The sequence below is a fragment of the Malania oleifera genome, chromosome 5, assembly GCF_029873635.1.
Source record: "Malania oleifera isolate guangnan ecotype guangnan chromosome 5, ASM2987363v1, whole genome shotgun sequence".
Classification (NCBI taxonomy): Eukaryota; Viridiplantae; Streptophyta; class Magnoliopsida; order Santalales; family Ximeniaceae; genus Malania; species Malania oleifera.
This window is the reverse complement of record NC_080421.1, coordinates 253,636-267,005: the sequence shown is the minus strand read 5'-3', so window position 1 is coordinate 267,005 and position 13,370 is coordinate 253,636.

The following is a 13,370-nucleotide window of genomic DNA, read 5'->3' as shown; positions in this document are numbered from 1 at the left end:
TTTTGCCAAATAGTGTCTGTCTTTTGTTGCCTCATGATCGGTGCTCATCGGATGGGGTATTTATGGGTCTCATGAGCGGTGCTCATCAAATAGACCATTTTTTTTATCGAGCAATGTCCATCTCTTGTTGTCTTTCATGAGCAATGCTCATCAAATGAACATTTTTAGCATTATCAATAGTGCTTATCAGATGGGCTATTTTTGTGTCAAGTAGTATCTATCTCTCATTGCCTCATAAGTAATGCTCATCAAATGGGTCAATTTTTTACCAAGCAATGTTCGTATCTTGCTACCTCATGAACGATGTGTGACGACCTGCTTAATTTTCACATTTTTTTTCATAATATAATAAATTCAATTTCACAAATCTCAACAGATCATAATCTACCTGGACCCCCAGGTACCAAGGATACATCCGAACACATAACGGAAGCCCAAGCAGCAGGAAACATAAAATCACAATATTATAAATACGAAAACATCCATCACATTACCATAAATACCAGAGTCACTATATCCATTGTATTTCAGTATATACATCCCAAAAATAAGATCTAGGGACATTTCCCACAAAATCCAACTGTCCCTACTAAAACTTACCCTTCAAAGAGGGCGGTCAAACAGCACTAGATCAGCGAGGCTTTTCCACTCTCCTATCTAGGGCTCCTGAAAAGCTTATAAAATTTTGGGGTGAAATACCTCTCAGTAAGGGAAATAAACTAATACCAATGTGTGGCAACATGAGTATTCTATGTTATACATATATCATACAGAACATATTCAGTAACTATTATGTCAAATCTGGGAAACATATATATCATCAAAACATGACAGAACATACTGCATTTTCATAAACATATTTCATCTCATATAATAATAATAATACAAAAGCATTCCTAGTAGGTTAGCTGGTTGTTGTCATGTATTACCCCCACATGACTGGGTTGTGTGGCCCAAAGGCGGGACTTGATAATGGTTGACCGACCACTGCCAAGTCAAAAATACAGTCTGTAAGTCTGATAGGTCTGTTAGACCTAGTCCGTACACCAGGAGCGCTCACACACTTCTTAAAAACCACATTGACCATCCAATCTCACACCACTTCGTACAGCGGCGTTAACACAAATATCATGATCATGAAGACCATGGACACATAGCAACGGTACCGTACAAGTGCTAACCTATACTAAGCCAACCAGGTTTTGATATCATATAACATATACTGAAACTGTGATACATGGATATCTCATATCATTAATTATCAGATCAATCATATCATTTTGCATATTTACATATATCATGAAAAATTATCAGCCCGTACGCCGGTATTTCACATTTTACCATAGTTCGGCCCGTAAGCCGACAAATCATAGCACAGTCCATACGCTGGCAAATCATTTTCATAGCTCGACCTGTACGCCGGCAAACATATCCATAGCTCAACCCGTACGCTGGCAAATCATAACATAGCTTGCCTTGTATGCTGGCAAATCATTCACATAGCTCAGCCCGTGCGCTAGCAAATATATTAAAATCTCGAACCATATGCCGGTTTTCCATTATAAAAATTTGTACCATTCACACATTCCCAAAAAGCAGTATTTCATAACAATTTTTACTCATGCCACACTAACAGGTTTTTCGCATATTCAACATACCATCATTTCCAATAGTATTTTCCCAAATATAAATCATATATATATATATATTTATTTCCTGAAATCAAATGCTATAACAATATACATATTTTTATAAAATACTAACTTAGTTTATCCCCATACCTGATTCTTGAAAAGCCCCTAAGAAAATCTATCTTGCACTCGCGGGGTTCCCCATTCAACACCTTAAAAACGGAATTTCCCAGAACTAAAGTTCAGTATTCCTACACGTACTATGCTTCCTTCAACTGTCAAAATTCCAAATATTGAGTAGAAAGTCTTACCCTGGATTTGGGATGGTTTCCACCTTAGTCCCACCGACGATCCGCTCCGACAGATTTACAGAGAACTTTCCCAGGAGCGTCGTGGTGGCTTCAGATCCTCGAACCGGTGACTGACGGAGCCGAAATCGAAGAGAGAAGGGGGAAAGGTCATAGGAGAGAGAGAGGAGAGGGTTGCGGCCGATTTTCTGCGATTAAAATCAGTTTAGGACTATTGATACTGCAGGATTCATCAACGAGCCACGTTATCTCATCGACAAGTCCTTAAGTAATTTCGTCGACGAACCTCACCCTTCGTCGACAAAATTTAGAGTAGCCCATATTCTTCTCTCGGCATTTTCTCGTCGACGAATCCTATCCTCGTTGACGAGCTCCTGTTATACCCTCGTTGACGAGTCCCCTATAAAATTCCTCGGGATTTTCCTTTATAAAATGCAATGTCGTCGACGAACACGAAGCGTTCGTCGGTGAAGTCAACTGCCTCCTTCTGTTTTCGATTGTTATTTTCCTTTTTTTTTTTTATTTAAATGTCACTATTCTTCAGGTCATTACATTCTCCAATCCTTATAAAATTTCGTCCTCGAAATTTACCTTTTACGTAACTCATCATCCCTTAACAAGAAAAGGGTCTACTTATTTTATTACTTATCCTCACTTATGGCGGAGGAATACCGTGGTTACATTTCGAGTCTTGGGAGATTATATATACAAAAGGAAAATTCTCCCAAAACTAAAATGCTACACTAATTAAACCATACCTGCAAAAGAAATACTACCTAACTATTTACATTTTACCCAATCAAACTTCTTGGAATAAATACAGATACCTCTACCTCATATGCTCCTCGAATTCCCAGGAAACCTCTTCAATTGCATGATTCCTCCACAAAACTTTTACCTGAGGAATCTTCTTGTTACGTAATTCTTGTACTTTCCTATCTAGTATCTGTACTAGTACCTCCTCATACACCAGTGAATCACTAAACTCTAATTCATCATAACTGATGATATAAGAAGGATCTGGGACGTATTTTCTCAACATAGAAATATGGAATACGTCATGGATCCTGGACAACACGGGTGGTAAAGCTAGCCTGTAAGCTACTGGCTCCACTTTATCTAGAATCTCAAATTGACCGATAAACCTAATACTAAGTTTACCCTTATTCCCAAATCACACAACCCCTTTCATCAGAGCTATCTTCAAAAACACATGATTACCCACATCAAATTCTAGATTCCTGCGGTGATTATCAACATAACTTTTATGTCGGCTCTGAGCTGCACTAATCCTGTCACTGATAAGCTAAACCTTATCAAGCGCTAGCTGCACAAGCTCTGGCCCCACTACTCGCCTCTCACCACTTCATCCCAAAATAAAGAAGAACGACATCTCCTACTGTATAAAGCCTCAAACAGTGTCATGCCAATGCTGGTTTGATAACTGTTATTATATGCAAACTCTACTAGTGGCATAAACTGAACCCAACTACTTCCAAAATCCAATACACACGCACGAAGCATATCCTCTAATGTATGTATCGTCCTCTCAGTCTGCCCATCTGACAGAGGATGGAATGCCGTTCTAAATGACAATTGAGACCCTAGTGCTTCCTACAGACTCTTCCAAAAACGTGAAGTAACGCGGGTCTCGACCTGATACAATCGATACTGGCACCCCATGAGAAAGAATTATCTCCTAAATGTAGATCTCCGCTAAATGGTTGAGGGAGTAGCTGATCTTGATAGGTATAAAGTGGGCGGTCTTAGTCAAACGGTCAACAATTACCCAGATGGTATTCTGGCCATATAATGCCGTCGACAATCCTGACACGAAGTTCATTGATATATGATCCCACTTTCACTCTGGGATAAATAACAGTTGCAATTGCCCTGCCAGCCTCTGGTGCTCAGCCTTTACCTACTAGCACGTCAAACACTGGACTACATACTCGGCAATCTCTCTTTTTATACCACTCCACTAGTACGACTCTCGCAAATCTCTGTACATTTTCGTACTACCGGGATGAACTGTATACAAAGATTTGTGAGCCTCCTAAAAAATAGTCTTTCTAATCTCTATATCGGCAGGAATGCATAATTTGGAACGGAACCGCAAAGCTCCGTTATTTGCAATACTAAATTCCTCCCCCTGACCACTCTGTACTCTAACTATCACCTCTACTAATTCTGGGTCTTCCTTCTGGGCGGCTTTAATTCTTTCTTGTAGAGTAGATTGTACTACTAGGCTGGCAATACATACTGGAGGATCACTATCTACCAACTCTATGCCGAGTCTCTCCAGATCCATTATAATTGGATACTGGATCTCCATAGCCACCAACACTAGTTTCCTAGATTTCTTGCTCAACGCATCAGCTACCACGTTTGCTTTCCCTAGGTGATAACTAATGGTACAATCAAAATCCTTAATCAACTCTAACCACCTTCTCTACCTCATATTCAATTCCTTATGGGTGTAGAAATACTTTAAGCTCTTATGGTCAGAGAAAATCTCACGCTACTCGCCGTACAGGTAATGCTTCCAAATTTTCAATGCATGTACCACTACAGCCAATTCAAGATCATGTGTAGGGTAGTTCTTTTCATATTCTTTCAAATACCTGGACATATACGCCACTACCCTGCCAATACACAACCAAATCCCTTCAAGGACGCATCACTGTAAATGACATACCCCTCACCCCCTTATGAGATAACCAATACTGGTGCTATGACTAATCTTTGCTTCAGTTCTTGAAAACTCTGCTCACAGCTCTCATCCCACTCAAATCTGACATTCTTCCTCATTAGTCATGTCAAAGGTCCTGAGAAAGCTGAGAATCCCTCAACGAAACGACGGTAATAGCCAGCTAGCCCCAAGAAACTCCTGATCTACTGGACACTTTTTGGTCTAACCCAATTCACTACTGCCTTAATCTTGCTAGGATCCACAGAAATACCACCTCCCGATACAACATGCCCCGAGAACACGACCTTCTCAAGCCAAAATTCACATTTACTGAACTTGGCGTACAACTTCTTTTCCCGAAGTGTCTGTAAAACCTGTCTTAAGTGTGTCTCATGCTCCTCATAGCTCCTCGAATAAACCAGTACATCGTCAATAAAAACAACAACAAACTAGTTTGAGTATTGGTGGAAGACTCTGTTCATCAAGTCCATAAATACCGTAGGAGAATTTGTCAAACCAAACGGCATAACAAGAAACTCATAATGCCCGTACCTGGTCCTGAAGGCCATCTTCGAGACGTCTTTAGCTTTCACTTTTACCTGATTGTAGCTGAATCTGAGGTCCATCTTTGAATACACCCGTGTACCCAAGAGCTGGTAAAACAAATCGTCGATACGGGGTAGAGGATACTTATTATTGATTGTCACTTTATTAATCCCCCTATAATCTATACACATCCTTATAGTCCCGTCTTTCTTTTTCACAAATAAAACTAGAGCTCCCCACGGAGATACACTGGGTCATATGAAGCCCTTATCAAGCAGATCTTGCAACTGATTCTTCAATTCTGGCAATTTTGTTGGCACCATCCAATAAGGTACTTTAGAAATCGGCGCTGTATTGAAAGGTAGATCAATAGGGAAATCTACCTCATGATCGGGTGGCAAGCTTGATAACTCATATGGAAAAACATCTGTAAACTCCTTTACTACAGGCGTGCTAGCAAGTTTCAATTCATTCTCTGACATCTCCTTTACAACCGCCACAAACCCCTGACAACCACTCAGCAGTAGTCTTCTGGCCTGAATAGCTGAAACTAGCTGAGGCGAGGATTGCACTCGCAACCCTACGAACTTGAATTCCACTTTCCCCGAAGATATGAATATCACTTCTCGTGCTAGGCAATCTATGCTGGCAAAATTAGCTACTAGCCAATCCATGCCAAATATAACATCAAACCTGTGCATGTCTAGCACTATCAGATCAGCAGGCAAAGTTTTTCCTTGAATATTAACTGGACAATCTCGGAGCATTCTACTACACCTCACTGCTGACCCAGTCGGTGTAGATACTAACAATTTAACATCTCATGATTGTGTTTCAGCCCCACATAATTTAACACACCCCGAAGACACGAACGAGTGTGTAGCTCCTGAATCAAACAATGTAGTAACTTTAAAAGAAAACATAATAACCATACTTGTTACCACGTCACCTGCCGTCTCAGCCTCACCTGGTGTCAGAGTATACACCCTGGTTGGAGCTATATTCCTCTGTTAGCCACCACGTGGCGCTTGATAACCTCCCTGGTATGGTCTAGGAGCTGGAATTGCATCTAGTGGGGTAGGGTAGTCTCACACCATGTGCCCCGATCTACCACAGCGATAGCACACTACACTACCAGTTCGACACTCTCCCTAGTGCCTCCTACCATAAGTCTGATAGACTAGAGGACCCTGCCCTGCCTGCACCTCGCGTCCTCTCGTCTCCTGCCTCTGCCCTCTACCATAGTAAAGACCCAAAAATAAATAAATAAATAAAATATATTATTAATTAAAAAATTAATTAATTAATTATTATTAATAATTATTATTAAGGAAATTAATTAAAGGAATAAACAAATAAAAAGAATAATGTGGAAAAAAATTGAAATAAGGATATATATTAAGTTATATATGTATATATATAGTTATTATATAATAAGGTAAAAGAAAAAAAAAATGGAAAGGTAAGGATAAAGGAAAGAAAAAAAAGAAAGAGGAAACTTAGTGGTTAAGTTCTTAGAGAAGCAGGAGAGGAAAGAAAGAAAAAAAAAAAAAACTTCTTCTTCTCATGCGCAGACAGGAAGGAAAAAAAAGAAAAAAAAAACCTCTCTCAGCTCATGCTCTCCACTCCTCTTCTCTCTACGATTTCGCGGCAGATTCTCATCCAATTGAAAATTCAAAAATACCACTAGACTCCATTCTTCGCCACCAACATATATACTGCAGTGGATTTGTCGTAGGAGTAACATGGGCATTTCTTTTGGGGTAAGGCAAATTCTCATTCTTGTCTCAATTTTTCTTAAATTTTAAGCCAAATGGGAGATCGGACACCACCACGAGAATCTAGGGATGATTCTCTACAAATCTAGCGGAGTGAATTTCTCATGGGATCGTTGTAAGAATAGCCCCAAAATTGGAATAAATGAGTTATTTAGAAATTAATTGGTATTTAATTATTGTAATTGGGGAAAGGTTAAAATAATATTTTATCCGGGTTGATTTGATTGAATCAGGATTCAGATGAGTGCTACAGGTACAATCTTGGGAACCCTGCAGGTGTGGTTCAGGAATCAGATAAGGGAGAATAAAATTATATCAGTATTTTATTAAGGTGAATCAGTTATTAACGAGCATATGAAATTTATTATTTATCTATATGATTTTCAAAATAGCCTGAATACTGGAAAAATGATGATTTTGGTTTAAGGTTATATTTTGGGATAATTGCTTATGATATTAAAACCGTGTGGCATGAGAACAATTTTTTTCTAATAAATTGAATATGAATTTCTGTGGTATTTGGGCTTGCATGAAGGGTTGTTTGGAATAATTATGACATGATGAATGAATTGCCATGTTTGACTCATGTGTGGAAATGTATTGATCTATTGGATTACTGTGTGGGAATGTGGATATGTTGGATACTTGTGTGGTAACGCATTGATGCGTCTGTGTGAACTAACTAGTGTGGTTATTTGTATGCATCTTAATATAACGTTGGCATGAGGAGGTTGTTATATTGCCTAAATATAAATCATGATATGACACTGGCAGGTCGAGGAGCTTGTCATATTGTCATTTATATGGGGTAAGACGTTGGCAGGTCGAGGAGCTTGTTCTATTGATGTATGACAAGTAGGTCATGGGGATTGGATACTAGTGAATACTGGTGCCTGTGTGGGCCACGTGTTGCGGAAGCTGGAGTGGTGCCTGTGTGGGCCACATTATATCCTATGTGGATAATGGCGCCTATGTGGGCCATGTTATGTACCTTGTGTGGGTAGTGGTGCCTGTGTGGGCCATGTTATGTACCTTGTGTGGGTAGTGGTGCCTATATAGGCCTCGTTATATCCTGTGTGGATAATGGCACCTGTGTGGGCCATGTTACGTACCTTGTGTGGGTAGTGGTGCTTGTGTGGGCCACGTGTAGATAAGAAGTACATAGGTGCCTATGTGGGCCACATACTAACATGTACGCAGTTGCTCTGCGTGGGCCACGTATTGAGAACATTGGAAGATGAAGTATGAGATGCATGATTCCTGTGCGGATGTGTTGTGCGCATGTGAATTTAATTATAGTATAAAACTAATGGTATAGCATATTGTGAATGCATACATGTGCATGCGGCGAGATAAACATACCATCGGGGACTTGCTGAGAAAGGCAAGTGCTTTGCTAGGTAGTTTCTTGGTATCAGTGCAAAGGGATGCTACTTGTATGGGCGAGTAGACATCCCGATCCTCGGAAACCTTTGCTTTAAAATAATAAAGATGTGTGTACTAGTGGCAAAGTAATACTTCACCTGAGGGCTTATTGAGTAAGGTGAGTGCTTTGGTAGGTAGTTTTTAGTACCAGAGCAAATGGAAGTTACTTGTATGAGCGGGTAATCTTCCCTATCCTTGGGCACTTTCGCCTGTATAAAAATTATGTATTTGTGCATATTGGATGTGTGTATGATATTAGATGTTGGGGATGTTATTAATGGTACATTTTCTCAGTTGTTATTGATATTATATGAGAAGCAGTTTATTTTGATATGTAAATATTAAAACTCATTTGTCACACACTATTATAATTTATTCCACCCTTACTGAGAAGTGTCTCACCCTAGTGGATTAACAATTTTACAGGTTCTTCTAGAGACCGGGTTTGAAGGCCTAGGTTGGGATTGTATTTGGTGGTTTTTTTGGGGTATTGTAAGATACTGGTATATATATATATACAGATATATATTTGTAATGGGTTATGTTTTAAATGCTAGTTGTGGAAATGGATATCTGGATGTTGTAGTGTTCGTTTTTGGGTTGTTATATAGAACTCTGGTATTTATTTGAGGTTATTTATTTATGCTCCGCTGCGTGCATGTTAATTATGATATCAGATGCAGGTAATTGGAACACGTGGCACCCAGGCCCCACTTGGCGGGTTTCGAGGCGTCACATTATGGTATCAGAGCATTAGGTTATAGATTTTGCAAACTTTATGATTGATTAATACCAGAGTATAAGTACGAATAAGGATAAGGATAGGAATGGGTAGATTAGGATGTTGATAGGAGATTTGAGTTTTGTTTCATAGCTTAGAGGCAAAAATCCCTTGATGGACTTCCGTGAGTTTCTGAATTCGGCTAGTTTCAGAAAACCACGGTAAATCCGTTGATGGTGATGTTTCTGAGCAGAGAGACTGGAACTCAGAATTAGAACTTGAGGGTTAAGTTGATTTGGGGATAAGCTAGTTGTTTGATGTTTTAATTGATAATTTTAATGTTAAACTGATTCATTGTACTATAATTGTACCTAATGTGATATGAAGGTTTTAAATTCACTTTTGTGTTGTCCACGGAATGGATTCCAGGGGAAAGGACGTTGATGTTGGAGAGGAGAATGATGTAGGAGCTACTAGTGTGGGAGAGATCGATACCTCCACTCTACTGCCAGGTTTAGCTCGACAGGTTCGAGAATAAATTAGGCAAGACTTTGAAGGAGAGAACTACCCACCTATGAACTAGGGCTGTTCAATTGACCAATTTGAAACCTTCTGCATTTGCGGACTGTCTTGACCCACTCGTAGTGGAGAGCTGGGTGCAACAAATGGAGAAAATGTTGGCAGTGTTATCTTGCATTGATGCACAAAAGGTTCTCTTCGCTACCTTTAAGTTAACAAGGGAGGTCGAGCACTGGTGGCAAGCAGTAAAGCTACTAGAGAAACAACGGTCAGTACCCACAAATATAACTTGGAGTCGATTTAAGGAGCTTTTCTACGATCGGTACTTCCCTGCCACCACCAGGGCTGCAAAGGCTGAGGAATTCTTCGACCTGAATCAGGGGCAACTTATTGTGCAGCAGTATGCTGCGAAGTTCATGGAGCTATCCCGTTTTGCACCTTTTATGGTTCCAGATGTGTTCTAGAAGGCAAGGTGGTTTGAGAGGGGATTGAAACTGATAATTCACAAACAAGTGACAGTCCTGAAGGTATAAAGCTTTTCAGAGTTGGTGGATAGAGCCATTGTGGCAGAATTGAGTCTGCAGAGGAGTGAAGAGATGACAAAGCAGAGGAAGAGACTTATGCCTCCCAGTTTTTTTGATGATGTCAGATAGGGCTCATGGAAGAGGGACAAATATGTTAGGGGATAGAGATCTGATAGACGTAATCAGGGACGTCAGAGCGATTTGTCACCTCCCTATTGTGCTCGTTGTAAGTTGAGGCATTGGGGAGAATGCCTAGCCAGGAACATTAAGTGCTATCGGTGCGACAGATACGGCCATATGGCCTGAGATTGTCAGGGACTGCCGAACAACGCACACGAGAGATTTAGAATATTTTTTAACTCAAAAATAAATGCAAGTATATTAAAGATAAAAATATTTGTAAAAATAAACTCAAAAGAATTTTATGAAATTAACTAACATAATCAAAATTTACTTACAAATAAACTCGGGTATGAATTTTAAATAAAAATCTAACATAATCAAATTTACTTACCTCTTCTTTTATCTTGTGCTACGAACACAATGACTATCTCAAAGAAATGAGATCGGAAAGAGTGGGTGAGTGAGAATTTATCAAAAATTCTCTCTCCACCACTAAATCTTTCACTCATTAATCCTTTTATTCCTTTAAAATTTTTTTTGAAAAATGAAGGTTGAGGGCTTCATATTTATAGGAAAATTTTGGGGAAGAAAATATTATTTGTAAAAATGTAAGGAGAGGGGTGAAATTATAATTTTTTTTAAATCAAAGAATGGGCGTGGGATGGGTTAGGCATGGGTTACGTATGGGATAGGGATGGAGGTCATGTTAGAGTGCTTGCCACGACTCCCCTTTAATTAATTAATAAATTAATTATTTTATTTTTTTAATAATTTTGTTTAAATCATTATTATTATTATTTTTATTTTTATTTTTATTTTTAAGCCATGGTTTAGTATTTTTTTTTTAAGAATTAAATTCGAATTTCGAAAACTCATGTGGGCCCCACACAACTTCGAGACCCAAGTGAGTCCTACGTAACTCCAATAGTCCTCACACGGTTTTATGAGCCCTACATAGTTTTGGGACTCATGTGGACCCCATATAATCTTATGGGCCCCACATAGGACACCTATGTTATTATTACTATTTTACCATGTATTTCTACAAATCATGTCTGTCAAAACACTATTTTATGTATATGTACTTATTTACGTGTACAAACAGTGTCTATATTGTTTATCCTATGAAATTTCATTTTGATCAGGCCAACTCCCACAGAGCGACTGAACCGCAATGATCTCTGAGCACTCGCTAAGACAAGGTGTAATAACCCCAAAAAGATTAGTGGAATGATTTCCAAAAATAATAATAATAATAATAATTAATTAACTAATTAATCGGATTAAAAAAAATAAGAAAAAAAATAATTAAAATTTATTTTTATTTTTATTAATAAAATATATTATTATTAATTAAATATATTATTATTATTATTATTATTATTATTATTATACTAACTCACCTAAAGCTTCAAAGAAGCTTCAGGTGTCTTCTTCACGCCCCCCCCACCTTTTTCTTCTTCTTCTTTTTCTTCTTTTCTTTTCTTTTCTTTTATTTTCTCAGGCACAACTCTGAACTCTCTCTCTCTCTCTCCTCTCATTCTCTTTCCCTCTCTCCTCGATTTCGTGATGGATTTTCGCTCGATCAAAAATCCGAAGATACTGTTGGACTCCATTCTCCGCTGCCGTCATTTATACCGTAGCGGATCGGTGGTAGGAGCGGCGTAGGCGTATTCCCTTGGGTAAGCCATTTTCTCATTTTTCTTCAATTTCTTGCAAATTATAAGCCCAATTAAGGAACGGACACCACCACGAGAGTTTAGGGATGATTCTCTACGAGTCTAGCAAGACGGAATTCTTGTGAGAGTGTCTGGCTAAAACCCCAAATTTAGGGTGCTGGGGTTATTAAGGAGCTTATTTTTAATTAATTAGCATTAATTTAGAAATGCTAAAATATTAAGCATCTGGGGTTGAAGTAGGATTTTTGGAATTTAGGGCCCACGTGAGCGCCGCAAGTGTAATTTTGGGACTCGCAGACAAATTTCAGAAAATTAAGTGGGGGTGTTAAATAATAGTTTAAATATTAATTTGAGGTATATGAAGCCTAGGGAAGGTTATATGGGTATTATTTTTTAGAAATAGATTAATTAATTTGAAAAAAATGTAAATTGCAGGAGTTTAATTTTGGGCGCCAAGGGCGTAGAATTTGAGTGTTAACGAGTCTCTCAATAAGCCAAGTTAGGGGAATAAATTATAACAGTCTTTTTATGAAAATTATGGGTTGAGAAATATGTGAAAATGGCGTATGTTATTTTCCTTGAAATTTATTACTATATAAATATCACATGAAATTTGTGTGGCATGTGATTTAGATTGAGAAATGTTTAAACTGAGTTAGATGATTTACCCTGTGAAATATGTGATACTGAAAGAAATAAGATATGTATATGATAGTATGAGATGAGATGAATTATGAACTGAGAAAATATCATTTAAATGATTAAATGTGTTGAGAATACTGATATTGAAATGTGAATATGTGAAATCAAAATATTGCAATGTTAATTTTGCAATATGAAAATGAGAAATGTGGAAATACGTGAAATATGAATGATAAAATGCCAATACCACATAATGATTGCGGGTATGTGGTGGTAAACATTGTTGGATGGTTATGATATTGAGCAGGATATCGTTGCGAGTGGTGTTAGTGCAACCACATGTACTCTTGGAGCATGTGCCGTGACAGTCGACTGTGCCATTTTGTAGGGTTGTTAGGCCCCCTAAGTCTGGATCAGGGTTATAGGCCGGCCAGTCGTACTACAAACGCGATATATGATATGATATTTGATCTAATCGGGTCGACCAACCGCAGTTAGATTTAGCCTTCGGGCCGCACAACCTTAACCATGGGGGGAAGCATAGCGTGTATGGAAAGATCCTCAGGGTGGCCATGAGTTACAGACATGATGTTGGTATTTCATACCGAGGATACTCATGAGCCGGAAAGTAAAGTAGAAATAAAAAGTGAAAGAATGATAAAATTGGCTAAAAGAAATGAAAGAAAGAATGAAAATTGAGAAATAAGGAATGATAAAATTAAGAAATGGAACCGCGTGAGTTAATAATATAAATAATTGAGGCGAAATGAAACTCTCCGTCT